This window comes from Zootoca vivipara, chromosome 2 (genome assembly GCF_965207765.1).
Source record: "Zootoca vivipara chromosome 2, rZooViv2.hap1.1, whole genome shotgun sequence".
Lineage (NCBI taxonomy): Eukaryota > Metazoa > Chordata > Lepidosauria > Squamata > Lacertidae > Zootoca > Zootoca vivipara.
Genome location: NC_142584.1, coordinates 49,771,073 through 49,797,522, shown reverse-complemented (window position 1 = coordinate 49,797,522; position 26,450 = coordinate 49,771,073). Strand labels below are relative to the sequence as shown.

At 41.9% G+C, this 26,450-nt stretch overlaps 3 long non-coding RNA genes across 3 annotated transcripts in view; 2 read left to right on the top strand and 1 right to left on the bottom strand.

Annotated features, from left to right (window-relative positions):
* Nucleotides 1-26,450, bottom strand: part of LOC148686851 (uncharacterized) — a 68,648-nt gene that overhangs the window by 12,124 nt on the left and 30,074 nt on the right. Inside the window, exon 2 of the long non-coding RNA XR_015948123.1 lies at nucleotides 20,756-20,898. This is a non-coding gene — a long non-coding RNA (uncharacterized LOC148686851). The remainder of the gene's footprint in view (nucleotides 1-20,755; nucleotides 20,899-26,450) is intronic.
* LOC148686852 (uncharacterized) overlaps nucleotides 1-26,450 on the top strand; it is a 121,263-nt gene that overhangs the window by 92,643 nt on the left and 2,170 nt on the right. The gene's annotated exons all lie outside the window — the stretch shown is intronic.
* On the top strand, nucleotides 3,805-10,740 carry LOC148686853 (uncharacterized). The gene is made up of 4 exons (XR_015948122.1): nucleotides 3,805-3,933; nucleotides 5,391-5,503; nucleotides 5,913-6,054; nucleotides 10,359-10,740. It is a non-coding gene; the product is annotated as an uncharacterized LOC148686853 (long non-coding RNA).

Below are 26,450 nucleotides of genomic sequence, written 5' to 3'. Positions count from 1 at the left end.
TCATCATACCATTGCACAGTACAAACTTGTAAACTGAAAAGATCATGTATCTTTGCAGTGTGTATTCTCTTGTCCTTTGCCACAGGCAAATAGTCTAGGACACAACTCAGCTTTGATACATGCTAGACAAGAAAAAAGAAAGAAAAAACCCAACGGGGGGGAGGGGGAGGGGGAAGGAGTTTGAGCATAGTAATTTTTTTTTGGGGGGGGGGGACCACTTAAAGTCTTAGCAGGAGTTTCTGATTCCTTCATTCCATCTGGTGAATAATATAGGGATTATATACTGTCTCTCTCTCTCTCTCTCTCTCTCTCTCTGGTGGTGATGCCTTGATTATGGTAAAATCAGGTAAGATTATTGGTCCAGCTTATGATAAGTAATGATGTCGCCAAACACGATAATATCCCAGTGCGGAATATGAACCTGGGGTAAAGCTGATCAGTATTCCAAAGCAAACCATCCCTAAAATAAAACTTCTACAGCTCAGATTGCAATCCAAAAGCTGAAGAAGATGCTTACACATATACACCTCACTTACTTGACTGTGGCTGCTCCTCCAGAGCAGGAGAAAACACATAAAAGAGGGCACAGGTTTGCAGAAAATCTGCATATATTAATTTATAGACATAGATGCAAGCTTAGAAATAATTACTATGCTTTAAATAGAAATACAACGCTTCTCAGCATATTGGGGAAGACTGTGACCATATGTGTGCCTGTTGTTCAGGTGAGAACTACCAGTTGGAATAACTTCAAAGTCTCTGCTTCCCCTTCTTCTGGGTGTTTGTCATTATTCCAGATTTGAACTGGACAAGCCCAAATCCTCTAACATTTCCCCGGTGAAAATAGGGAGAACCCATTCCATAATGATAATTTTACTATTTATACCCCACACATCTTATTAGGTTGCCCCAGCCACTCTGGGCACATATAAACATGTAATTAAACATTAAAAAACTTCCCTATACAGGGTTGCCTTCAGATGGCTCAGGGGTTGGATAGCTCCATAACTCCCAACATTTCTCCAGTAAAAATAGGGACATCCTACCATACCCTCCAACATTTCCCCAATGAATATAGGGACATCCTAAGGAAAAGTGGGACGTTCCAGGATCAAATCAGAAACTGGGACAGCTTCTCTAAATCAGGGATGTCCCTGAAAAATAGGGATACTTGGAGGGTCTGCAAGCCTTCAAAGAGAGGAGTACTTTCCTCAGTAGAGGACAGTCCTTTGCAAAGTAGGAAATGTGGCTGCACTAACAGAGCCATGGCACGCGCAGGGCCGGCTCTAGGGGAAAGCTGGGTGGCGCGGTGCGCCAGGGCGCCGGGCTGCCAGGGGGGCGCCGCACTGTGCGCAGCTCCCACTCACCAGCTGCGGCAAGAAACAGGGTGGGGTGGGGCGCCGGAGCGATCTCCACACCACGGGGCCAGGGCACCCGACATGCTTAAGACGGCCCTGGGCATGCGGGAACTGCCTCTCTCAGGATGCCAAGAGACTGAGGCATGCTTGGGGGCCTCTAGGCTCTGACTCCATGCTGATGTCTGAATTAATTGCTAATCTGCCTGGTAATTAATTTTAAATGAATTAATTATGAAATGGAACCAGCAGGTTCCACCCACCGCTGAAAGGTCCAAACAATGCCTAGTAAAACAATGCCATTCCTTTCTGAGTCATTTGCCCTCTGCACCACAGCAGCGCACCGTCGCTGCTGTATCTATATCAGCCTTAATAAGCAAGACAGCCTGTGAGGGAATTGTAGGAATTTATGTAATGGCAGGAATATAGGAAGCTGGTTTATGCCAAGACTATCACTCCATCTAGCTCAGTGTTGTAAGTGGCTGTCCAAGGTTTCAGGCAGGGAAACTTTCCCACCCTGACCTGGGGATGCTGGAGATGGAAAGGAAGAGCAATATATGTATGGGTTCTTCCACTGATACGCAGCCTCTCCCTTAGTTAACGGCATGAGGATTCTCAGCTGCAGTGGGATTTGTGAAGAAAGGTAACAGGAGGGATCCAAATGTGTGTATAAAAAGGAATCGGTTGAGGCTGTAGAGCTTTAGGGTTGCAAACAGTTCATATGGTCAATGGCACTAGTTCCCGAGGTATTTGGGGGAAAGTACTTGCTCTGTATTTCCGTTGGTGAATGTAAGGACCACAGTCGACACCTTCCAGTGTAGCCATGCTGAAATTCCATAAATGAGACAATAATATTTTAAAAGCCGAGTTAGGCTTATAGTGTCTGGCATGAGTTTCCCATGGCATGTTCTTGATTGCATATTCCGTTCAGCTCATTTGTGTGTAACACGCTGTCTAACAATCGGGATGAGTCACTTTAGTGCTGTAGGACTGTTTATTCTGTTACCGTAAGTCTATTTGCCCCCACACCATTATATCATTTGTTTATCCTCCTGTGTTTAAGAGGGGCCCTGAAATCGTTAATACAGCGGTCTATGATGCAATGATTGTGTAAACAGAGCAAAATCGTCAGTTAACTGACCTCAGCTAGGCTTGATGAGGCAGCCTTTTCTGCTAATGGGGCTGGTTTTGGCTTTCATTTAAATGGAGAGCCTGCGACCTTGTTTACTTGCTTGGCTTTAAATAGAATTTGGGATGGTTTCAAAATGCTCCCCACAAATACACAGCCATTTGATTGGGAGACTGGGTGTTTGATACAGTATGGTTCTGTTTGTAGGTATTTCTATTTTGGAACATTAGGAAAACAACATGAAAACAGAAAGCACTAATCCCGCTTCCTTCAGAAACCTGGATTTTCTGAAGAATATCTTGTTGTGTTCCATTTTGTTTGGACTTCCAATGTAACATTAGATGCCCACTTATGTTTTTATTATGCTTTTTATCATTGATGTTCTTCAATGTGTTTTTAAAGTTGTACACCTTCCTGGGATCGTCTGATAAAGGGTAGTATATAAAATTAAATAATTGTTATTATTAATTATTATTAACAATACTAGCAATATTGATTATATTAATAATTAATAATCAAACGATATAAGTGGGTAGTAGGAAATGCTGTTATGAAACCTGACCCTGAAACCATGATTCAGCAAGGAATTTCCCCTTGATTCCTCCATTTATTAGAATTCACTTATCAGTGATATTAGTCACACACAGTGCAGACCACTGAAATGGCTCTAACTGTACCTGTTAGGGCCATACTACATGCTTCAAATAAATGCATGTAGCTACTGTACACTAATGAAAATAAGCAAAATAAACTGCCTTTTAAAATAAGCAAACAGGGGGGGGGAAACCACTTTGGGATCGGGGAACTGGAAATGAAGAAGCAATAAAGGGAAGAGCTGTTTAAAAGCTTCCCCACATACCATTTCTCTGTTCCAAATCACCTCTTAGCAGCTTTGCCTCCAGTGGTACCGCATAGCTGCTTTGGCTAATGGTACTTTGCAACATAGATGTTAAACTCTGCAAACACTGCAGTGAGCATCGGTGAGCACCAAAATATGTACAGTAGGGCATAAAATATTTTGCCATACTTCACATTTGCTTGAGGCACTGAACATAACACCCATTAAGCAAAAGGAAACCAACAATTGCTGCATGTGTACATTCATGCTCAAAAAATATGAAAGGCTAGCTCTTCATCTCCATTAATGTTCAGTGTTAATAACTGTTGAGAGGAACACTGCTGATTGTGTAACCCGGAGTGGTTTGTTTTGGTTTGCCTGCAATCCTAGAAAGACATCCAAATTATATTATGCTCCCTACCAGCATCATTAACTCCCAGTATCCAAAAAAACATTAGGGCATAATATCAGATAGCTGAGATTAGCTTGACAGTAATAATACTTTTAGAATGTATATTTTGGCTACCTTTCTTTACCTTCTGGGCACTTCAAATCCCATTGATGTCTATTGGGACCACTCAGGCTACAATTCTAAACACATTTACTTGCCAGTAAGTGGAACTATGCTCTTTTGGAATACTTTTGTTTAGGCTTGCTTTACCAAACTTCTGCTTGATTTGGTGTCATTGAAATCAGTTGGGCTTAAAATCCTTAACTTTGGCAAGACAGTATACCTGTAAAGGTAAAGGTACCCCTGACCATTAGGTCCAGTCTTTGACGACTCTGGGGTTGCGGAGCTCATCTCGCTTTACTGGCGAGAGAGCCAGTGTTTGTCCGCAGTCAGCTTCTGGGTCATGTGGCCAGCATGACTAAGCCACTTCTGGCGAACCAGAGCAGCCCACGGAAACACTGTTTACCTTCCCGCCGGAGCGGTACCTATTTACCTACTTGCACTTGACATGCTTTCAAACTGCTAGGTGGGCAGGAGCTGGGACCGAGCAACAGGAGCTCGCCCCATCGCAATGGGCTGCAGGGCAGTGGAGCCTTGTTGCATAAATGGAAGATGGGTACAAATAGATCTTACCCCTTGTGTCTAAAATAACAATGTTTTTTGAGTGCTCCCATCAGTGTAATACCACTAGAAGGCCATTAATAATTTCCTGTGTCCTTCCACTCTTATTCTGAACATATGAACTATGTCTCTTATATTAAATTATTATATATCAAATCTATTATATATATATGTTATATTAAATGCAGCCATTTACGCACAATCCCCCCCTCCAGTATGATATTCTCATGTGACTTTGCTCATTCCTCACATGGAGGGTTTTGCAGGAATGCTACTAGCCACATGGCCCCCGTTTCGCAGCTTGACTTTATTCCTCATCTCTTTACTTGGCAGTTGCAAAGAACTGTGGTCTAAATATGGCCTACCAAAAACAGGAGGTTTAGGAATGGGAAACATATTGTCATATTGGCCCTTTCCACATCTCTCATACAGCTTTCCATCAGCACCTTAGAGACCAACTAAGTTTATCATTGGTATGGATTTTTTTTATTTTGTTTCGACTAGGGCAGACCAATATGGCTACCTACCTGTAACTACAGCTTTCCATGTTGAGTTGCACACACTACAGTATGCTCCAGGAAAATAGGAAGATCTATATACAGATATGCCTCTTGAGATCCTTATTTGCTGCACTTCTGTGCTGCCCAATAGTGAGGAGCTGTCACATTGTGGCTATGACTCTACAGTATAGAGAATATATTCATGAGGACCAGGCAAAATACTCCTCCTACTCATAGTTCCACATCCACTATTATAGAATGCCAAGAGGCTGTTGCACCATTTCAGAATCCTCAGATGCCTTCTTGTAGTGTCTCAAGTCAGTGATGGGCTAGATGAAGGTCAACAAGGTGCTATTGGTTAGGAGGGGCTTATTGGTCCAGGGATGGAATGTCAGCCTGTACATAAAAATGTGCTTTAGGATGAAATACACTTAGAAATATTGAGATGAAAAACGTATTAGAATAAGTACTTTTTCAAATACGTGTTTTTATATAGGTGCCCATGGGAAGCCTGCAAGTATGATCTGAGTACAACAGCACTCAGTTTCCAGCAACTGGTATTTAGAAGCATGCTGTCTCTGACAGTGGAGACAGAACATATCCATCTGGGTTAGTAGCCCCTGATAGTTTTTCCTGCATGCATTTGTCTCATCTTTTAAATCCACCCAAGCTGGCGCCCACCACAGTCTCTTGCAGGAGAAATGTCCATGCTGTGTGAAGACGTATATTTTGTAGTTTCCTGTCACTGTTATCACATTCCCCCATTCTGTAAGCTGCTGTTTATGCAGCAGGATGACCATATGAAACAGCCATTTTCTTCTTTCAATTCCCATTCCCTTTTCGGTGCCATCCTTGAGCTCTACAGGTGTCAAGATTAGTTTCTGCTGCCGCCATCTGATCATTATGATTAGATGTTGCTCCCTTGGGCTGTAACCTCAGCAGCAAAGAGAAAGAAGGAAGACTTAAGAGAGGGGGAAAACCCTCATCAGACGAATAATCTTTTCCCTTTCCCTGACAGCTGATCTTGTTTCACAAATTCCAACCACAGTAATTTCAAGAAGGAGTGGGGGAGCGAGCTGGTCCTGGGCACATGTGGATTTGTATTCATTCTGCTGTCTGGACTCCCAGGGTATTGGGATGGCGAGGGCAAATATCTAAAGGTAGGTTCACAGACGTTGTGTCTAGACCTTTAATTAACTGGAGGAGATCAACTGTATAACACGTGAATCAACAAAGACATACATCAGCATTAGGTATCCGACACAAACAAGAACATTTGCAATTAGGAGGCACAGAGAAAATTATGTCGGAAAACAAGAAGCGGCAAATATTCATTGTGGGGTTAATCAGAGCAGGCATTTCTCCTCCACTGGTCACCACATAAGCAAACATTCTGGTTTTTGAAAGAAATAGAAATTGAGCATATCTTGGTGCTGTGTTTACTCACCGGGTCACAGCAGAGGTTAAGCAAAAATTTGTTTTAAGAAACCAAAAGAACACACACCATATGATTCAGTCAGCCACACACCACATGTTGTTAAAAGTAGGAGAGCGAAAGCTCCTGGTGTTTCCATGTCTGTGTCATTTTTTCGTTTGAAGTGGGACAGGGTGCAAATTTGACAGCTTTTGTGATGGCTATGGGCTTCTGGAATCGTTTTATTGCCCAACGCTGATCTTTTGGCAAGGGTGTTGTTTATATTTGGGCATGCCATTTTTAGTACACGTCCCAGGCTCTCAGTGGTGATCAATGCAACCTCTTTGGAATAGGCCTGATTTCCTTTCTTTAAGCTTCTGAACATTCCACTCAAAATGTTTATTTAGCGAAAATTGCTATGTACACTACTCTGCTGGAGACTGTATTTGGTTTTAGTGGACCACAGGATAAGAAAATTGTGGCTTGATTGGGGAGGAAGCCCAAGAGAGGAGCCAACATGATCATGGTTTCAGAATGCAAGACATATGTCAAGAGGCTGAAAGGATGAGTATGTTTATTCCAGTGAAAAGGAGATTAATGGGGTTATATAACTACTGACAGCTTCATACACGACATTGCTTGGGAATTCTCAGAAATCTCCAAATCAGTGGAGTTTTGAAATCAGGTTAGATTCAGTGCAGTTTTGAAAGTTTCCGTCTACCCTCTTGATCAAAATTGTGTCCAATTGTGTCCAAACGTAGATGAAAACTTGCTCTTGGGAATAATAATAATAATAATAATAATAATAATAATAATAATAATAATAATAATAATTATTTATACCCCACCCATCTGTCTGGGTTTCCCCAGCCACTCTGGGCGGCTTCCAACAGAATATTAAAATAATTTATTAAATATTAAAAGCTTCCTTAAACAGGGCTGCCTTCAGATGTCTTCTAAAAGTCTGGTAGTTGTTTTTCTCTTTGACATCTGATGGGAGGGCGTTCCACAGGGCGGGTGCCACTACCAAGAAGGCCCTCTGCCTGGTTCCCTGTAGCTTTGCTTCTCGCAGTGAGGGAACTGCCAGAAGGCCCTCAGCGCTGGATCTCAGAGTCCGGGCTGAACGATGGGGGTGGAGACGCTCCTTCAGGTATACAGGACGGAGGCCGTTTAGGGCTTTAAAGGTCAGCGCCTTTAAAGTTATATTATACTGGGGTCTCTCAAATCCATATGAAGGGAGGAGCCTACTTAAAATAAATTTGTGAGGTATTTTTTCTAAATAGAACTAGAATCTAATAGAACTGTGAGTCAGTGACTTTCTTCTTTTTTGTCTCAAAATAATATAACCTACCTTTCCCACTGCTTAGATTATTGGATGTTTTTCTCTATGAGAAAAACTTATGCATTTGGCTTACAGTACATCAGAAGATGCTGTGAAATAAGTGGTGGTGCTCTGTCCTTGCCTATCTCTGCTCTACTACAGCGCTGTTTGTTTCCCAACTATCTGCACTACAGGCAGCTGAAATTGGACCGAGGCCGTTTAGGGCTTTAAAGGTCAGCACCAACACTTTGAATTGTGCTCGGAAATGTACTGGGAGCCAATGTAGGTCTTTCAAGACCAGTGTTATATGGTCTCGGCGGCTGCTCCCAGTCACCAGTCTAGCTGCCGCTTTCTGGATTAGTTGTAGTTTCCGGGTCACCTTCAAAGGTAGCCCCACATAGACTGCATTGCAGTAGTCCAAGCGAGAGATAACTAGAGTATGCACCACTCTGGCAAGACAGTCCACGTGGAGGTAGGGTCTCAGCTTGCGTACCAGATGGAGCTGATAGACAGCTGCCATGGACACAGAATTGACCTGAGCCTCCATGGACAACTGTGAGTCCAAAATGACTCCCAGGCTGCGCACCTGGTCCTTCAGGGGCACAGTTACCCCATTCAGGACCAGGGAGTCCTCCACACCTGCCCGCCTCCTGTCCCCCACAAACAGTACTTCTGTCTTGTCAGGATTCAACCTCAATCTGTCAGCTGCCATCCATCAGTCAAAATCTTTTAACCAAATTTTGAATGATGGTTCATAAGAGAAAGTTTTCATCTATGTTTGGACACAACTGGACACTATTTTGAATCAAGAGGTTGGACCGAAACTTTCAAAACTCCACTGATTTGGAGATTTCTGAGAATTCCCAGGATGAGGAGAAGTAGGGTAGGTGCAAGATGAGGCAAGTGCCACTTTGTGTTTCTAGATGGGGCAAGTGGCTCAGAACATCAGCACAGCAGGAAGGGCTTCAAAGGGCCTGGTGTCTCTTGACTGGGCTGCAAGGTCAACTGACCACATTCAATTATTGGTGTCTGCGGACAGAACTCAGGCTGGTACTGCAGCCTAGGGGATGCCCTTGTCCTACGGAGCCTGGTCTAGCTGGCTTGTTGAATTCCCACATGGTACAGGAAGTGATGTAGCAAAGTCTGGCCAGTGGAGGCCCCAGCTCAAGACTTAGAAGGTTGGCATATAGAAGGTGGAGAATAACTCTCCCATGCCATATAGAGAAAGGGACAAGAAACAAGAAGTTAAAGGCAAATTCCTAGGAACTGAGCAGTGGAATGAACTATCTTAGGATGGTTGTGGCGTTTGATATCACACTCCCTGGAAACAAAAAAGGATGCACAAGGTTCCTCAGACCTGAGAGGGATTAGGGCAGGGGTAGGGAATCTATTTTTTGATGGAGGGCCACATTCCTGTCTGGCCAATCTTCCAGTGGGCACATGCTAATGGTGGGTAGAGCCAAAGGCAAAAGTGGGGGGGGGGGGAAACAAATGTAAATTTAGCCTTTGCACAGTAGGATAGTTTCTATTCATACATACCCCTCTCTATCCTCCACCCAGGTAAGTAAGAGTTATTATCAGAGTTAAAGGAAACATTCCAGCCCTGCAAAAACACTCAAGGAGGAAGCAAAGTATGGTTGGCGAGGGAGTAGCTGAGGAGGAAATGCAGCCTAGGGAGAGTCTCGAAAGCTGGGTGGGTAGAGAGGTTTTGCGGGAGGTTCCCTATCCCTGGATGAGGAAGGCTACTGTTCAGGCAGCAGAAAGAATGATAGGTTGAAGAATGACATCTAGACAGAGGCACAGCCTTGGGCCCAACATTGAGGGGGCTCAGTGCCAGGTCACACCTGTGACATCACACACTGCACACCACAGGTGCATGTAAAACCAGGAGGAGGCCAAGCGCCCAGCCCAGCCAATCAAGCCTGGTGGCAGACCAGGTGAGATTCTTGCCAGCCAGGTTGTGGCCTGGCTGAGGCTGGCACAACTGGAGTGGGAGCCACTGCTTCGTCACCCACAGCAGCCAGTCAGTGGTAGTGGCGGGATAGACGGCAGTGGCAAGGCAGTGCTGTAGCAGGGCTGCCTGGCTGCAGGAGGGCTGGCTGCTTGTGGAAGTGCCCAAGCTGTCATCACCGCAGCCACTTCTGCCAAGAGCCCTGCAGCAGTGATGGGAAGAGGAGGAAGTGGAGGCAGTGGCACGGGCAGCAGGGTGGTGCGGGCACTGCTACGTTCAGCGCTTGGCCTCCTTTCCACCTTCAATACAGGGTATGTGTGAGCTCCCTGTTAAACAATTTAGAGTGGAGTGAAGATACCTCAGCCCATAGGACTTGATGCCTATGCATCTAGAGAAAAGTGGGTAGAAATTCGATAAGAGAATTCGATAAATAACAGTGTGGAGGAAAACTTGTGTCTGTGGACATTTTAGAGTCAACCTCTCAATGCTTTTTCTTGGGCACTCAGACAGGATTGATTCTATTTTAAATGTCACTGTGGCAAAAGAAAGAAAAGAAAAAGTTAACTATACACAAGGTGCAGTACAATAGTATATTAGGATCCACAAATGTTTTCAAACTGAGCCCAGATGTAAAAAACAACAACAGTCAAGTATAGAGTGACTGTTGCCTATGGATGTATTGTACAATTTATAAAGATTTTAATATATGAGAAATTTACACAAAGTTCAAGAGGACATGGATCACTCCCATTTTCTCTCTTTTTTTTTCATGTTTCAGGAAGTGATTCTTCTGCTCTGTTTTTTAGAGACCTGGCATCAATCTCTCTTAACTCCACCCAGTTTCATTCCTTGTCTAACCTTGCAGCTTAAACATCCATTGCAGCTTAAACATTCTGTTAATTGATGATAATAGCTGCATGGGTGATGTAACAACATAGCAAAAAGCGTGAGGCAATATTCTTATCTGTGCTTGGCTTCTCACTCTTCACTAGGTGCAATGGTATTGGCTAATTAAGCAGGCACAAGAACTACAGTATGGAGTAGGCTCAGATCTCCAGGAGAGATAATTGGGCCTCTTATTTGTCTGCTTTTGTTCTTCTGTGTAGGTAGATTAAGATGGCAGAGTGTGTCTTAACCTTTTCCAGGTAAAAGAAACATTAGAGAGCTGTTCCTTGTTAACAAGCTTGGTAAGGAACAGCTAGAGAGCTTACTACTTACCTCTTTGCTTCTCAGCTCAATAACAGTATGTATAAGAATGTATTTGCAAGAGGTGCATAACACCCCCCCCCAATAAAAAAATAAAAAAATCTCCTGAAGCAGATTTGATTTAATGTGATCAGTCAGGCAACACAAATAAGAAGCATGGATGTCTAGGGGAAACTACTTGCGGACACCTGTTCATAAAGTGTGTCCTCCCTAAAAGAGGGCACATGTTGCGGTGAGACCTGGAGACCGACCCTCGTGCTGTCGGTGGGTATATTGGACAGCAACAACACCTGATTGGTAGGTCCCTCATTGCTGGGTTTAATCTGGCCAATGGGGTACTGTCTAAATGGATCAAGTGACCTATATATACCTATGCATGTGACTCAGAGCTTCCTCTTTTGCATCGGAACACCCGCCCACCTCTCCCTATATTTAGGGCATTTTGCAATTGACCTTGCTATGCCGTCGTGTGTCGTCTGTCATTGGGACAGGGGCATGGCAGGAATTTCCCCCACTTGGCTGATTGGTTCTTGCCATTTGGGTTTCGCCTGCTGCATAGCAAATTGCCACATGTTGTAAGGTTGCGGATAGGCACTGGTTCAGGTGATAGGGATGGGAGAACGGTCTCGTCATCTCTTTAAAGGAATCCAGGGACTCAACTTGGCTTGGTCAACCCCCAAGGGGGTTGTGCCCGTGCCTGAGTCCAGGGGAGCATCTGAGGAGTGAACAGAGGCTGTCCCTGGGCTTTCTACCTACCTCAGGTGTTCACCCTTGGCTGACCTACGATAGAGCTCTGGGTCAGCACTACCTGCAAGAGTGCAGGGAGCTCGTCGAACCAGAGCCTATGCAACCACTCACTTTCTGTAATCAATAAATTCTGCCAAAAACCAAACTAAAATTTGAGTCAAATGTGTTTTTATTTAGGGGGGAGGTCTCTGGCTCTGAACACACAAAGCTGTTTGCCTGAGAAATGCTATGGAACTATGGTCTTCACTGGCCATAGTTCCACAGCAAGGCTTGGATTTTATTTAACAAGATGCCATGCAGTTCTTTTAAGAATTTGGCTGCTAAACAGAAAAGATGTCTTGTAACAATTTGACTTCATGGCAGTTGCCACAATTATGGATTTCATCTTAATTAGATCTGTTACTAGAAAGTGCATCTCATTCAGGATTCATCTCACAATCCACAAGCATTTATTAATTCATCAGGATTAGCATTTGGACCTCTGCCACTCCAAAATCTAAAGGGTGTTGTCAGATTTGTGAATCAGGCTTACTCATAATTTTTATTTCATCCCTTATTTGTTGGAAGCAGAGCTCTTTTAATCGCCATAGTGTGTTTTATTTATTTGATGTCAGTACAAATGACATAAACTGCACCAATTAGCTCTTGGGACAACTGGGAGAGAAAGGAATCTAATTAGTTCAATTAGCAGATGTTTATACCATGTTCTAAAGTGTGAACAAAAATGTATGTAAAGAACAGAGTGAATATACCAACTATAATGACTTCCTCTTTTTGTACTCTCACAGTCTAGCCCTTTTCACACATTACACAGAAGCAAACTTAGGTTTGCAACCATATATAAACTCAGCAGGGATTACCTAAAAATGTAATGTGTAAAATGCCCCCCAAATTGGATGGTGAAATGGAAACTTAAGTGAGAGTATTTTTGGTTGAGTGCTTACGCTCCTTTGTTTCCTCAGACACATGCATAGGAAAAAGCTGTCCTACCAAAAATGAACTTTCTTTTTTATTATAATATTTATTAAGTTTTCCATTTTAATGATCCAATAAGAACCACATTAAAACATTCCAAATTACAATACAGTCATACCTTGGTTTAAGTACGCCTCAGTTTGAGTATTTTCAGTTTAAGTACTCCGTGGAACTGTCTGGAACGGATTAATACACTTTCCATTACTTTCAATAAGAAAGTTCGCTTCAGGTTAAGTACGCTTCAGGTTAAGTACGGACTTCCGGAACCAATTACACTCATACCTCGGGTTAAGTACGCTTCAGGTTGTGTACTCCGCAGACCCGTCTGGAACAGATTAATCCACTTTCCATTACTTTCAGTGGGAAAGTTCGCTTCAGGTTAAGTACGCTTCAGGTTAAGTACAGACTTCCGGAACCAATTGTGTTTGTAAACTGAGGTACTACTTTACAATAAAAAGCCAAATATAAATTCCATATTATATATGTTTGGGTGGCTTCCCATGTTCTGAATTTCGCGGTGCACTCATAATCTACAGTAATACCAAATTGCATTTCTTAATTAGTCAACAAACCATTCCGATGTTGATCCTTCACTTAATTTTCATTTATGTTAACAACCACTGGTCTGTTCAAACTTCTTAATTCATAATTCTGTGTGAAATATTTCCCCCTGTTATCCACCAAAATTGAACTTTCTAGACCTGCTAGTTGCAGTGGCAGGGTTAAAGCAGGAGCTTAACTCTGTGTCTCCCACTTACATCAATGGGATTTCTAAGTTCATTTGGTTAGACTGAGCCTTTACTTGGTACCAGTGCCAGATACAGATTTGTCACTCATTTTGGTTGCTGTGCTCAGCAAACTCAGTCAATTTTTCTTTTTTTAAAAAATGAAATCCTCTAGACATATCTATTAACCACAGACTGAAAAAGACAAATGATGGTTGTTTTCAAGGCTCAAGAAATAGAAGTGTGAGGGGCGGGGGTAAGTCACATAGGAAGTGGGTTGGTTGCCAGCATTTCTGGTTTGCTGACTCTCTAAGCAGAGTGTTGCTACCAAGGCGATTTTATTCATGGGAGGTCTGTCGCTGGCAACGCTGCCTGCTTAGCTTCACAGGCACCACAAGTACTTCATTATTTCATCAAAGTCCATTATGATGTGGAGGGTGCACCCAATAAAACATTATTACTGGTGTCTCCAGTGAGTACTTAAAGCCAGCACCCTCGGTTTAATTTTGGCCACATCCACACTTGTGGTTTTATGCAAAGAGATATTTGCTGTTTCTCTAGATAGATCGCTATCTGAGATAGCCTTACGGTAATTTTTGGCTTCCTGGGCTACATTTTTGAACTATGAAAGCTATGCCGTTTACTTCACAGAACGTTCTTCGATATGGGAGACTTTTCGATGGTGAGGGTTTGAAGATCACTGCCTAATGATAGATGCTCAGATTTGGGTCTATCATGATAAACTGGCAGTGTAGATCAGCCACCACTAGCATGTGTCACTAGCACTAGCTAAATGAACCTATGTCAATTTTCTCAGGCAAATCATGATGTGTACATTGGGGATTTGTTGGCATAAGGGCCAGTTCACCAATTCATCAGGTTGCCATGCACATACTCAGTTTATTCTGGGGGAAGGGGGGCAACCCAGGTTTGAAATAGGTCCCAAAAGCAGTAGAGTAAATGGTCTCCATGCTTGAATATATATATAAAATCCAGATTCTGACATCTGTGGGAGCCAAACTGTCTGTCTCAGTCTTGATAAGTGGGGCCACTAATGGTTTGGCCAGACATCTTTGACTGACTGAGGGAGAAGATCTTGCCTCAGGAAGGTTTTGAACTGTGTCAGAAATAAACTAAGCTTCCTGGCTCAATCTGGTGAAGTGTTGGATCTAAACGAGGAAGAAATGCTGCCATAGACTCGTCGTTTGCTTTTTCAGTAAGGATGTAATCCACTAGACATTAGAAGCTGAGCCAAACCTCTCCCCTCTGAGTTTCACCTTGGCCTACAGTGCTCAACACCAACTCACAATTTTGCCATTTTCCGTCACGCTTTTTTTCACTCATTCTTAACCAATTCTGAGGGGGGCAAGGGGAAGCAGCAGTTAAGGCTAAAGCTGAAACCTGGTTCTAATATACATACTCCTGTATTCCAAGTTGCTTCTGAAGACATGAACTCTGGGAAGTGTTGGGGTTTTCTTATTCCTCCTTCCATAATAACCAGGAGGATATTTGTTTATTCGAAGGCAATCCTACATTTCCCAAAGTTAAAGTGAAGACTGCTCCTTCTCAACTTCCTCCAAGTTATAGACATTTCCTGTTTTATTTTGTTTTTAATATAAAATATTAAGTAAATAAACCTTTAAAGGTGCATGGGACCAAAAAACAAACAAACAAAAACACCTTAGCCTATTTGCCTTATTTTTTGGCCAGTTATATACACTTCAGAGGGACTACTATGCCTGCAAATTTCACCTATTTTTGTCAAGATGAAAAAGTTATAGCTTTAAAACAAAACAAATCCCAATGCTGAATATGGATGGGTAGAACGAGAACTGTCTTTTTCTGAAGTAGTCTTGGCCTTGGACCCTGAGCTAAATTGGCTGCCTCCAGAGCACTTTGGACTGAGGTTGGTCTAGGTGAAAATGTGGACCTTGAGATGTGTACAATGGAGGTACCAGATACAGGACTGCTCCTGGCAGACAATACAACACAATGGGTTTATCCCACTTCAGGCTGTAGCTATGGTGGCACAATTCTCTCTCTGCATCTTCATACATAGAAAAGGAGTGTCAGGTGGTTAGCCTTCCTTGGCTGCCATCCTAAGCAAGGAGACTTCAGATCACACAAACCTGTAGAACTTCCTTGTATGGACCAACTTCTTAGTATAATAAGATGATGACCTAGCTTTCAAAACATACACACAAACAAGGCAAGCAATATTTACTTTGCTTTCAACATAGACAGACACACATATCAAAATACAATTTTGCCCAATTTAGCCAAAGTGAGAGCTCCATTTTCTGTAATCTTTCTTGGTATTATAGCTCTGCTCATTATTATATTATCACTTTACTCAACTCAGATTATGTGAAACTATATGTTGCCAGACTATAATTATTACAGCCCAGCTTCTCCTTTTTCATTTTGATCCTTTGAAAACCTAGTCATTATCCTGCATCAGACTGGCTTCCCGAAATGTCAAGATTAAAATGGGCCATGAAAGCTTATGCAAGGGGTGAGTCACTGGAGCAATTTGAACCAATAAATATCAAAGCAGTTTCTAAGAAGCAAGCAATTCATTTGATACCACATCTTTCAACAAGTCTTTAGAGGATTTTCCTCTGCAGGGTTACGCCCTGATATTTACATCCTGATCTCTCCCACTGTGCTGAAGTAGTCGTTTACCTCATTAATACGATGCTTTGTCAAGCAGGCATTTCTTCCTGTACAACATGCCAAATTGCCTTCTCCTCCTAGTCCTCAGCAAATGATCTGAAATATCATCCACTATCAAAATATATATTCTAAAAGCTTTGACTTGTAAGCACTGCCTCAGCAATTAGCAATATTTTTATTAGCTGATGTGGGCCCTTGGCCAAAGAAAGGAGGCGAGGAACCTTTTTTGCTTCTTCTGTCATTTTAGGCAAGTGAATTATCAAAACAAAAGATTTAAGTCTGTCAATATGAATTACTTCTGGCCAGGCAGGTCAAATGTACAATAAACAGCAAGCACTTTGTTGTTGAAATACACTGCTCTTTGAGATGTCTCATCATATGCTTGAGATGTCACCGGTATCTTAAACCATGTTGCCCTCCGGCTTCACCAGATTGTTTTGTCTTTTTATGCTCTTTTGTTTCTGGATTGTAGTTGTATTTGCTTGGGCTCTTTGCGGTTAATGATAAATGAAGAAGAAGCTACTTAAGTTCCAAGCTAACTAAGATCTCCTTTAAACATTCCAAAAAGTTTTCTATGAATTTTATTCCATGGAACTCCTGTAAATTTTAAAGACCTAGAACTACCGGCCTAGTGATGCTAATTATGTGGCTTTCCCCCCACAAAATGGCACCCTAAGGTCCTGTTTGTAAGCTGCTTGGGGCAGGGATATATCTCCTTTGTTTGTTTCATTTCATTTATAAATCACTCCCCATGAAACATGACAAAGTGATTTAACCATAAAAATCATTAACAACAAAACATATTTAAATACAATGTCTACACTAATACAGATAAAAGACTGGGATAAAGCTCTCCACACAAAGGTGTGTTTAAAAAGAAAAAGTATGCAACAAGAACCAAAAAGGAAATAAAGATGACACCTGCTAGATATGTAATGAAAGGGAGTTCCATAGGTAGTGGGTTATTTCAGTTTCAACTGAGTGTTCACAGTCAATTACAGATTGATTTCCTTGTGTAGGCACACCAAAAGGCCAATTTCTACATTGTACAGAATAGACTTCCTTGTGATGAGATGAGATCTGAAGGATGACCTCTCCTGCAGAGAGCAGGGATCAATTGGGTATATCTGATCATAAACAAGATAATAAATGTTGGAAATGTAAGAAGGTGGAAGGAACCTTTTACCATATGTGGTGGACTTGCCCCCAAGTAAAGAGCTTCTGGGATAAGATTTATAATGAATTGAAGAAAGTGTTGAAAAACACATTTGTTAAGAAACCAGAACCTTTTTTACTTGGGATAATTAGAGAGGAATTACCTAAGAAAGATACTACGTTTTTTCTGTATGCCACAACAGCAGCAAGAATAGTATTAGCAAATAATTGGAAAACTGAAGATGTATCTATGGTGGACGATTGGCAGATGAAGCTAATAGAATTTATGGAACTGTCCGAGCTGACTGGGAGACTCCGGGACCAGGGGGAAGAATCAGTGGAAGAAGTTTGGAAGAAATTTAAAGTTTATTTAGAAAAGAATTGTAAGATTAGTAGTTTTTATTAAAAGATTTGGAAGTATAAAGAGGTTGTGGAAGAGTATTAGTTGAGTTATTATTATATATTAAGATTTAGTTAAGTGTTGTTATTGTATTGAGTTTTAAGATTTAATAAGAATAGAATTGTATTTTGAGATAATTATAAGTGATTATAATTTAATCAGTTATAAGTTAATAAGTGATATAATTTGTTTAGATAATTATTAAGAAGAATGGAATCAAGATAGGGGAGGGATTGGAGGAAGTCGACAAAGATATAATTTTTTGATAGAAGAATGTTTTTGATTTTTGTTTAATGTAGTGTTTGTATGTGTTAATGTATACCTTATGTGTTTTTTTGTGTGTTGTATGTTTCATTTTGTAAAATCAATAAATATATTAAAAACAAACAAACAATTGGGTATATCTGGGGTGAGATTATATTTTAGTCCCTGGTCCCAAACTGTATATATAGCATTCTCTAAAGGCCCACCGAGTGTCAAACCAAGTTTATTTGCATGCTTTTTGTTGTTAGAAAAAATAGGAGACAATTAGGGAAAATTGTGTTTCTCTATTTGTGTTGGCAGCCTGGAAATTAAGATCCAAATTCATGGCTCAGCTCTGAATGATTTTGTTATGATTTATGACCAAACATAAAAAATGCTGCTGCTACTACATCATATACAAAATCTATTTCAACTTCAATATAGATACCAACTGAAATAACAATCTTCACCTTGAAGCCTTGTTGGAAAATAAAGATCTTCAATAGGTGCCAAAAAGATAGTAGACGTGGCACCAGTCTGATATGTAACAAGAGTTCCTAAGGGTAGATGCTGCCATGCTTAAAGCCCTATTCTTAAATTGTACAGAACAGACCTCCTGATGAGGTGGTGCAGTGATCAAGGCCAGCCCCACATCAAGTGCATCGCAGCGATCCATACTTGAGGTTAATAGCACATGGACGGCAATGGCCATGAGCATGGAACATACTCTGCCTTCTAACCGCTGCAAACCACTTTCTACCAAAGCAAGATTTCTAAGTACAAAATTCGCATTGCTTGTATCTTCTGGGAATAGCTCCCATGTTTTTAAACCACTCTGTCCTCAAGCAGCTATTTCCACGTATTTTGCTGAAAAAATTGGTGTTCTGAGTGTGTGTGTGTACTATTCAGCTAATGTAAGTCAGCACTATTTTGTGTTCAAAGATCTGTGTCTGAGTAAAGATGATGATAATGATGATCAAAACAAACAAAGAAACAAATTCCTTCTGATAGCACCTTAGAGACCAACTAAGTTTGTCATAGGTATGAGCTTTTGTGTGCATGCACACTTCTTCAGATACACTGAAACAGAAGTCACCAGACCCTTATGTATAGTCAGAGGGTGGGGAGGACTATTACTCAGAAGGGTGGTGGGAATGGGTGATTGGCTGATAGGAGTGGTAAACCTGTTGACGAATGTTGTTGTTGTTGATGATGATGATGATTTCTCAGGGCGGTTTACAGAATAGATGGCATTAGGATATGTGGGAAACAGTCTTGAGGGGTTATTCCATTTTTACTGTTTGCTGCTTTGTTCACTCTTGGAAGTCTTCTTCTCATGTAAGCAATATACTTTTGAGCCAAAGGTTTGTGAATCATAGCTACAGCAGCTTTTGTGATGTCAAAAATGACTTTGAAAAATAAAAACAGCTGGAAGACCCTGGGTTTTGCATTGACACAATACAATGTTTGTGTAAGCAGACATTGTCTATAATTGAAGGAGTAAAAATAATATTTTTTAAAATTGATCCTAAGAAAGTTGGTATAGAATTAGGAAAAGAGTTTGAGTTTTTGGATTGGCAACAAGATCCATAGCATCCCTCCTACCCTATCACCATGCAGGACTATAAAAAGGAGTAGTAAAAGTGTAACCTATCCTGATTTGGTAGCCAGAGTTCAACTTGTAGCTTCAGTAACTAACGTCTATGGTGAAAAGTGGGCCCCCAATAAAATATTCATATGATCGCTGTTTCAGTGTAAAATGGTATACTATAACTGCAGCATGTGTTTTACTTGACAAATTATGTTTTGAGAATGCTATCATTGTACATACACACTCATAGGGGGAAGAGTATGTTCACAAATAATTATAGAAAACTGAACATATATATGGTGAAGCTTAACAAACTTTGTGAAGACTAGTGACGGTTGACAGTTACGTATGTACTAAGCTGATAGAAAATGAGGTGTTTTTTGCAGTGCATTTGCCCTGACGTATTCACTGAATTTTTCAGAGACTCCTATTAATTGCTTCTGTTCTACTTTAAATGGAGGCTGTCATTGTCCATCATGTCACAAATTAAAAAGACAACCCCCCCCCCAAAAAAATGGGTGCATGACACAGTTGTAAGAGGGGTAGTGCAGCCATTTGTCTCACCCTGGCTACAGGGCTGAGTGTTCCCACTGAGAATTCTTTTCTTCAAAAGGTGGATTCCTCTCTAGCTTTAGGCAACTGATCACTACTTCTTCTTTTTATAACTAAAAAGTTATTTGAGGTGTGTGTGGCGGCTGCATTTGATTGTAGCTGTTTCTCTCTAAGCAATGATGCATGGTATATTAGGGTGTTTTGTTTAAGATATCGTGATTCATTTTAATTTTGTTTCATGAGCTGTCTTGAAGGCCCCAAAGAGATTACAAAGTAAGATATAAATGTTGGAAAAAAATGAATTCATAAATAGGTTATTGTTCATTGACATGGCAACTGAAAGCAATGAACTGCTAATCACTCCCACTGTGCAAATTCTGGATGTGAAACTTTCTCTGAATCCAGTTTCTAGTTTTACATCAGCTCAGGTCTCATGGACCTCTCAGAAGGTCACAGGTCCATTTTGCCTAGATTTTGCTTAGCAAGAGAAGTTTGTTTTACAATAACGGCCTGTGGCAGTCCTCCAGCAGACTCAGAATCAAATGTTTGGGAACCACTCCAAGATGGAGTTCCCGGGAGAGTGCCTTCAATTCACTCCTCATAACATCAGCCCTATTCTGAACATAAAGATGTTCAAAGTGCAGAAGGCCCAATCAATATTGTAATATATTGTTTAACAAATAATATATTTAACAATTAAAAAAAATCACTGCCTTGTAATACTTTTAGGCTGTTTTCTGAAGCACATTATATACCATGCATGCCTGATTGTGCAACTGCCAAAGGCTGACTCTGCTCTCAGAGTCTGGAGAAACAAAATCTGGTTCAAGGTCATGTGTCTATGATGGTTCTGGGGACATGTGCTTTCTCCCTGTACAGTACCAAATATAGTTGTGGCAACTCACCAAATAATAATCATCTTCACCGTCCTCAAGACCGCTGATGTTTTGCCATGTTACTATGTAATCCTTCGAGAAAAACCTCAAATAAGACCTGTTGTATCAGGCATGCAATTCCTGAGAAGATCAGTTGCACAATCCAAGGATTTCTGTTTAAGCACATAAGTAGGGAAATTATCATTACCTGGAATTGTTAAAAAAGAGTCATGACGTGGAAGAAATTAGGCATGCTGCTCAATAGCAACAGAAACCTGCATGAGCTCCTATTTTAGACAAACTTTATGTCATTGTGGTCCAGGAACGCATAATGCAATCCTGGGAATCTTAAATTTCCATATAAAGTTGGAACAATGCACATATTTATCTGGGAGTAAGTCCCACAGAAGCCAGTGGATCTTATACATCTGAGAAGATATGTGTACCATTGCACTGTAAGAAAACAAAAGTGGCCTTCTTGCCCTCATGGTCATAGAGGTAGTTTGAAAAAGTGTAACTCCAGAAGGGTGAGAAACAAACAAATAAACAAAATCTCATTTTCAACTGTTGGATCATTGAGGCTGCAATCCTAGACTTTAGGGGTGGGGAATCAACAGCCCAGGGTGTAAATGAGGCCCTCCAGTCCTCTCTATCTGACCACTAGGACTCTCCTGAGGTCACACAACTTCACCAGCCTTGCCTCACATCCTCTATATTTTTGCATGGCCGTAATGTGCCATTGAAATCTGATCATATCTCTTGGTTGCCTGAATGGAGGATACAGAGGGCTGTGTAGGAACTGTAGAAAGATAAATGTTAAATTCATGGCTCCACCCACTTTGGCCTCTGGACCCAGTCATCACAGGGCTGCTCAGAAGCTATGGCTGAAAACGGTTCCCTATCCCAGCTGTGCCCAATGCGTTCAAAGGAAATTGCATGTTTCTGTCTCCAAGGGTGCAATCCTATGCCCGTTGGGAGCAGTGGCGGACCTGCATTTTGGGGCCCTGAAGCTTGAACTGTCATGGGGCCCCCCTTCCAAAATCAGCAACAAGGTCTGGGTAACCACTGTTATCTTTTTCAGTTGGGGTGTTCCACTACCGATCACCACACCTTTACAACATCTGTGCTACTGACTTTCAAACTTTGAGGTTCTTGAAAGATATACAGGGTGAGTCTTTTAAAAGAGGCCCCATGGAACATGTGTACTCTGTATCCATGGGGCCTCTTTTAAAGGACTCACCTTGTACAACAACAAAACGATCAATTTGACTCAAATCAATGTGACTCAAATTAGACTAGACCCAATTGTTTTAAGCAATGTGAACTAAAGTTGGGATAAACTACAGCTGGAATAAACAAGTTTAGAAGCAGGCTGTTAGTCTTGTAGAATGAAGAGGTGTCAAAAGCACAGCATGCAGGACAGATTGATAAAGAACCTAGCTGGACTAAAGTTGCTTTTGGGGCCCCTCTGGGATTAGGGGCCTTGAAGTTTAAGCTTCATTAGTTTCATAGTAGATGAGCCCCTGGTTGGGAGTGAGCTCCATGGAGCACAACAAGGCTTCTAATAAGCAGGTATAAGATTACTAAGGCACTCGCCAATTGCTTGCTCAAGCATAAGCCCTATTGCATTCAGATGACTTACTCTTGAGCAAATGTGCATAGGATTGGACTGCACAGTTGGAATAAACAAGATTAGAAGCAGTCTGTTAGTCTTGTAGAATGAAGAGGTGGCAAAAGCACAGCATGCAGTACAGATTGCTAAAGAACCTAGCTGCCAAATTTCTCAGTGGGCTCAAATATCAGTGTTCTTAATCTCTCTGTCTCTGTCTCTCTCTCCTCTCTCTCCTCCCCTGTTGTTCCTGGAGTAAATACCCAATTACACGTCTACTCAATAAGTGATGTTGTTTATCTGGAAATTTCCATTCAGGTTTCTTGAGTGCAGTGAACCAGCTCTCTCCACATCTAGGAATCCCATTGTCCACTTCCTCTGGAACAAACTTTTTGGCTGAATTCAATTTGTACATTGAGGAATTTCCTTTGGGGAAAAACACCAAATGTCTGAAATGTGTTGGGAAATTTCAAATTTAGCTTCTTAATAAACATTGTTTGCATTTGTTGCCTTGACTGCCATTTCATTCCGTTGTGCAGTATATAGTATGATGGGGGAGAAATTTGATTCAGTTCACATGTAAAGCCAGCTGGGACCCAGGTGGCGCTGTGGGTTAAACCACAGAGTCTTGGGCTTGCTGATCAGAAGGTCAGCGGTTTGAATCCCTGCAACAGGGTGAGCTCCCATTGCTCGGTCCCAGCTCCTGCCCACCTAGCAGTTCGAAAGCACATCAAAGTGCAAGTAGATAAATAGGGACCGCTCCGGCATTTCCGTGCACTGCTCTGGTTCGCCAGAAGCAGCTTTGTCATGCTGGCCACGGGGAGCTGTCTGCGGACAAACACCAGCTCCCTCGGCCTATAGAGCGAGATGAGCGCCGCAACCCCAGAGTCACACGACTGGACCTGATGGTCAGGGGCCCCTTCACCTTTTAAAGCCAGCTGTATCAAATTTGCACTTTTTGAAATAATATGACAACCAAAAAACACCTGTCCTTTGAAAGTCACACTTCTCTGAATTTTGACTGAAGCGACTCCTGCAATGTGCTTCAGACCACTTATTCAGCACGAATACTTGCATTATTAGCTATCATGAGTGGGGGATGAGTGTTCAGACCTCTGAGCTCTCACTTGTGGGGTGCCTCAGGGTTCTGTCCTCTCCCCCATGCTTTTTAACATCTATATGCAGCCGCTGGGAGAGATCATCAGGGGGTTTGGGCTGGGTGTCCATCAGTATGCTGATGATACCCAGCTCTACCTCTCTTTTAAATCAGAACCAGTGAAGGCGGTGAAGGTCCTGTGTGAGTGCTTGGAGGCGGTTGGAGGATGGATGGCGGCTAACAGATTGAGATTGAATCCTGACAAGACAGAAGTACTGTTTGTGGGGGACAGGAGGCGGGCGGGTGTGGAGGACTCCCTGGTCCTGAATGGGGTAACTGTGCCCCTGAAAGACCAGGTGCGCAGCCTGGGAGTCATTTTAGACTCACAGCTGTCCATGGAGGCACAGGTCAACTCCGTGTCCAGGGCAGCTGTTTATCAGCTCCATCTGGTACGCAGGCTGAGTCCCTACCTGCCCGCTGACTGTCTCTCCAGAGTGGTGCATGCTCTAGTTATCTCTCGCTTGGACTACTGCAATGCGCTCTACGTGGGGCTACCTTTGAAGGTGACCCGGAAACTACAACTAATGCAGAATGCGGCAGCTAGACTGGTGACTGGGAGCGGCCGCCGAGACCACATAACACCGGTCCTGAAAGACCTACATTGGCTCCCAGTACGTTTCCGAGCACAATTCAAAGTGTTGGTGTTGACCTTTAAAGCCCTAAACGGCCTCGGTCCGGTATACCTGAAGGAGCGTCTCCACCCTCCATCATTCTGCCCGGACACTGAGGTCCAGCTCCGAGGGCCTTCTGGCGGTTCCCTCACTACGAGAAGCCAAGTTACAGGGAACCAGGCAGAGGGCCTTCTCGGTAGTGGCACCCACCCTGTGGAATGCCCTCCCACTAGAGGTCAAAGAGAACAACAATTACCAGACCTTTAGAAGGCATCTCAAGGCAGCCCTGTTTAGGGAAGCTTTTAATGTTTGATGGATTGCTGTATTTTAATGTTTGATGGATTTCTGTATTTTAGAATTTCTGTTTTTTTGGAAGCCGCCCAGAGTGGCTGGGGGAACCCGGCCAGATGGGCGGGGTATAAATAATAAATTATTATTATTATTATTATTATTAACCACAACAATGCTCTTAAAATGGACTCAGCTTTAAATGGATTTCATTCTTTAAAGCAGATTGATGTAGAGATGAGATGGAACAGGTTTATGAATAGACTTGCAAAATGGACATGGACTGGAAATTCACTGATTCATCTATCCCTACTCGGAAGGAGGGAAAAACTCTTGTAGGCACCTGCCTTCACTGAATCAGGGCCTGAAAGCCAGGAAGGGGCGGCACGTCCAGCTCTCCATCTGAGCTACAGCTCCATTGGGGCTCTCTGCTAAGCATCTGTAGAGCTTATTTGCTGTCAGGTTTGTATGTACTGAACCTCTCCAGAAGTGGGGAAACAGCTGGCATTCAAATACCAAGTAAAAATGGGCTCATTCTGGCATGCACAGAGCATAGGCAATTATTGAATATTTGGTTTGTCTGGAAACTGTTTACATTTATTTTTAATTGTCCTGTTCTTATATTTGGTTGTTTATTAGCCTTGGGCATCCTATTAGTGGATGTAATGGTGGTGGTGGTGGGGTAATTTTAACATAACAAAAAAGGACTGTTTCTTTTCCAAATTAATAATCACGCATATGTCTAGGAGCAAACCTTCTGCCCCTACAATTCATTTCCTCCCTGAAACATCTTTGCCACATCTCCTACTGAAACCTAAAATCGTGTTCCTGCCCTTACTGTTTGGCCTGTTTTAAAGTGAGTGATTACAATATTTTCAAGTAAATGAGATCTTTAAAGAAGATAGAAGAATGGGATTTAGCTATACAATATCTAGATCTGAAGAAGTGTGCATGCACACGAAAGCTCATACCAAAATATAAACTTAGTTGGTCTTTAAGGTGCTACTGAAGGAATTTTTTATTTTGCTTTGACTCAGACCAACACGGCTACCTACCTGTAACTAGATTTCAAAGAGAAATTGTAGATGACAATGCCAAACTATTGAAGAAAATGTATAGTTTTTTGCTAGAATGGGAAACAAAAGATGAAGAAGTCAAATGTGTGGCGAGAGATCCGGGACATAATATTCAGATGACTGACTGGGAAAAACTTTGGAAGGTGGATTTGAAATTTACTGCATGTACAACACTGAAAGAGAACTACATGAAAATGATGTACCGTTGGTACACAACACCAGTAAAACTGGCAAAAATGTATAGAAGACGTTCTAATAAGTGTTGGAAATATAATGAAAAAGAGGGTACTCTTTATCATATGTGGTGGGAGTGTAAAATGGTTTAAAATGACTGGGAAATGATATATAATGAACTGAAGAAAATGTTTAAAATGAGCTTCATTTAAAAAAACCCTGAAGCGTTTCTACTAGGAATAGTTTAGGGAGGCTTTTAATGTTTAACAAATTAGTGTATTTTAATAAAATAAAAAAATTCCTTCAGTAGCACCTTAAAGACCAACTAAGTTTTTATTTTGGTATGAGCTTTCGTGTGCATGCACACTTCTTCAGATACAGTGAAATGGAAGTTTCCAGGCACTTATGTAGAGAAGGGGTGGGGAGGGGTGGGGATGGGGAGGGGGGATCACTCAGAAGGGTGGTGGAAATGGGTGATTGACTGACTGATAGCTGTTGATGACCGCAAACGACTGCAAATGGTTTTGCATGAAAAAGCAAGGGTTGAGATGGCTGAAGATCGCTTATCATGTATAATGAGATAAGAACCCGATATCTCTGTTCAAACCAGGTCCCTCCATGGTTTTGAGCTTGGTGATAAGTTGCAATTCAGCAACTTCTCTTTCCAGTCTATTTCTGAAATTCTTTTGTAGTAAGACAGCTACTTTGAGATCTTGTATAGAATGTCCTGGGAGATTGAAGTGTTCTCCTACTGGTTTTTCTGTCTTCTGGTTCCTGATGTCAGATTTATGTCCATTTATCCTTTGGCGTA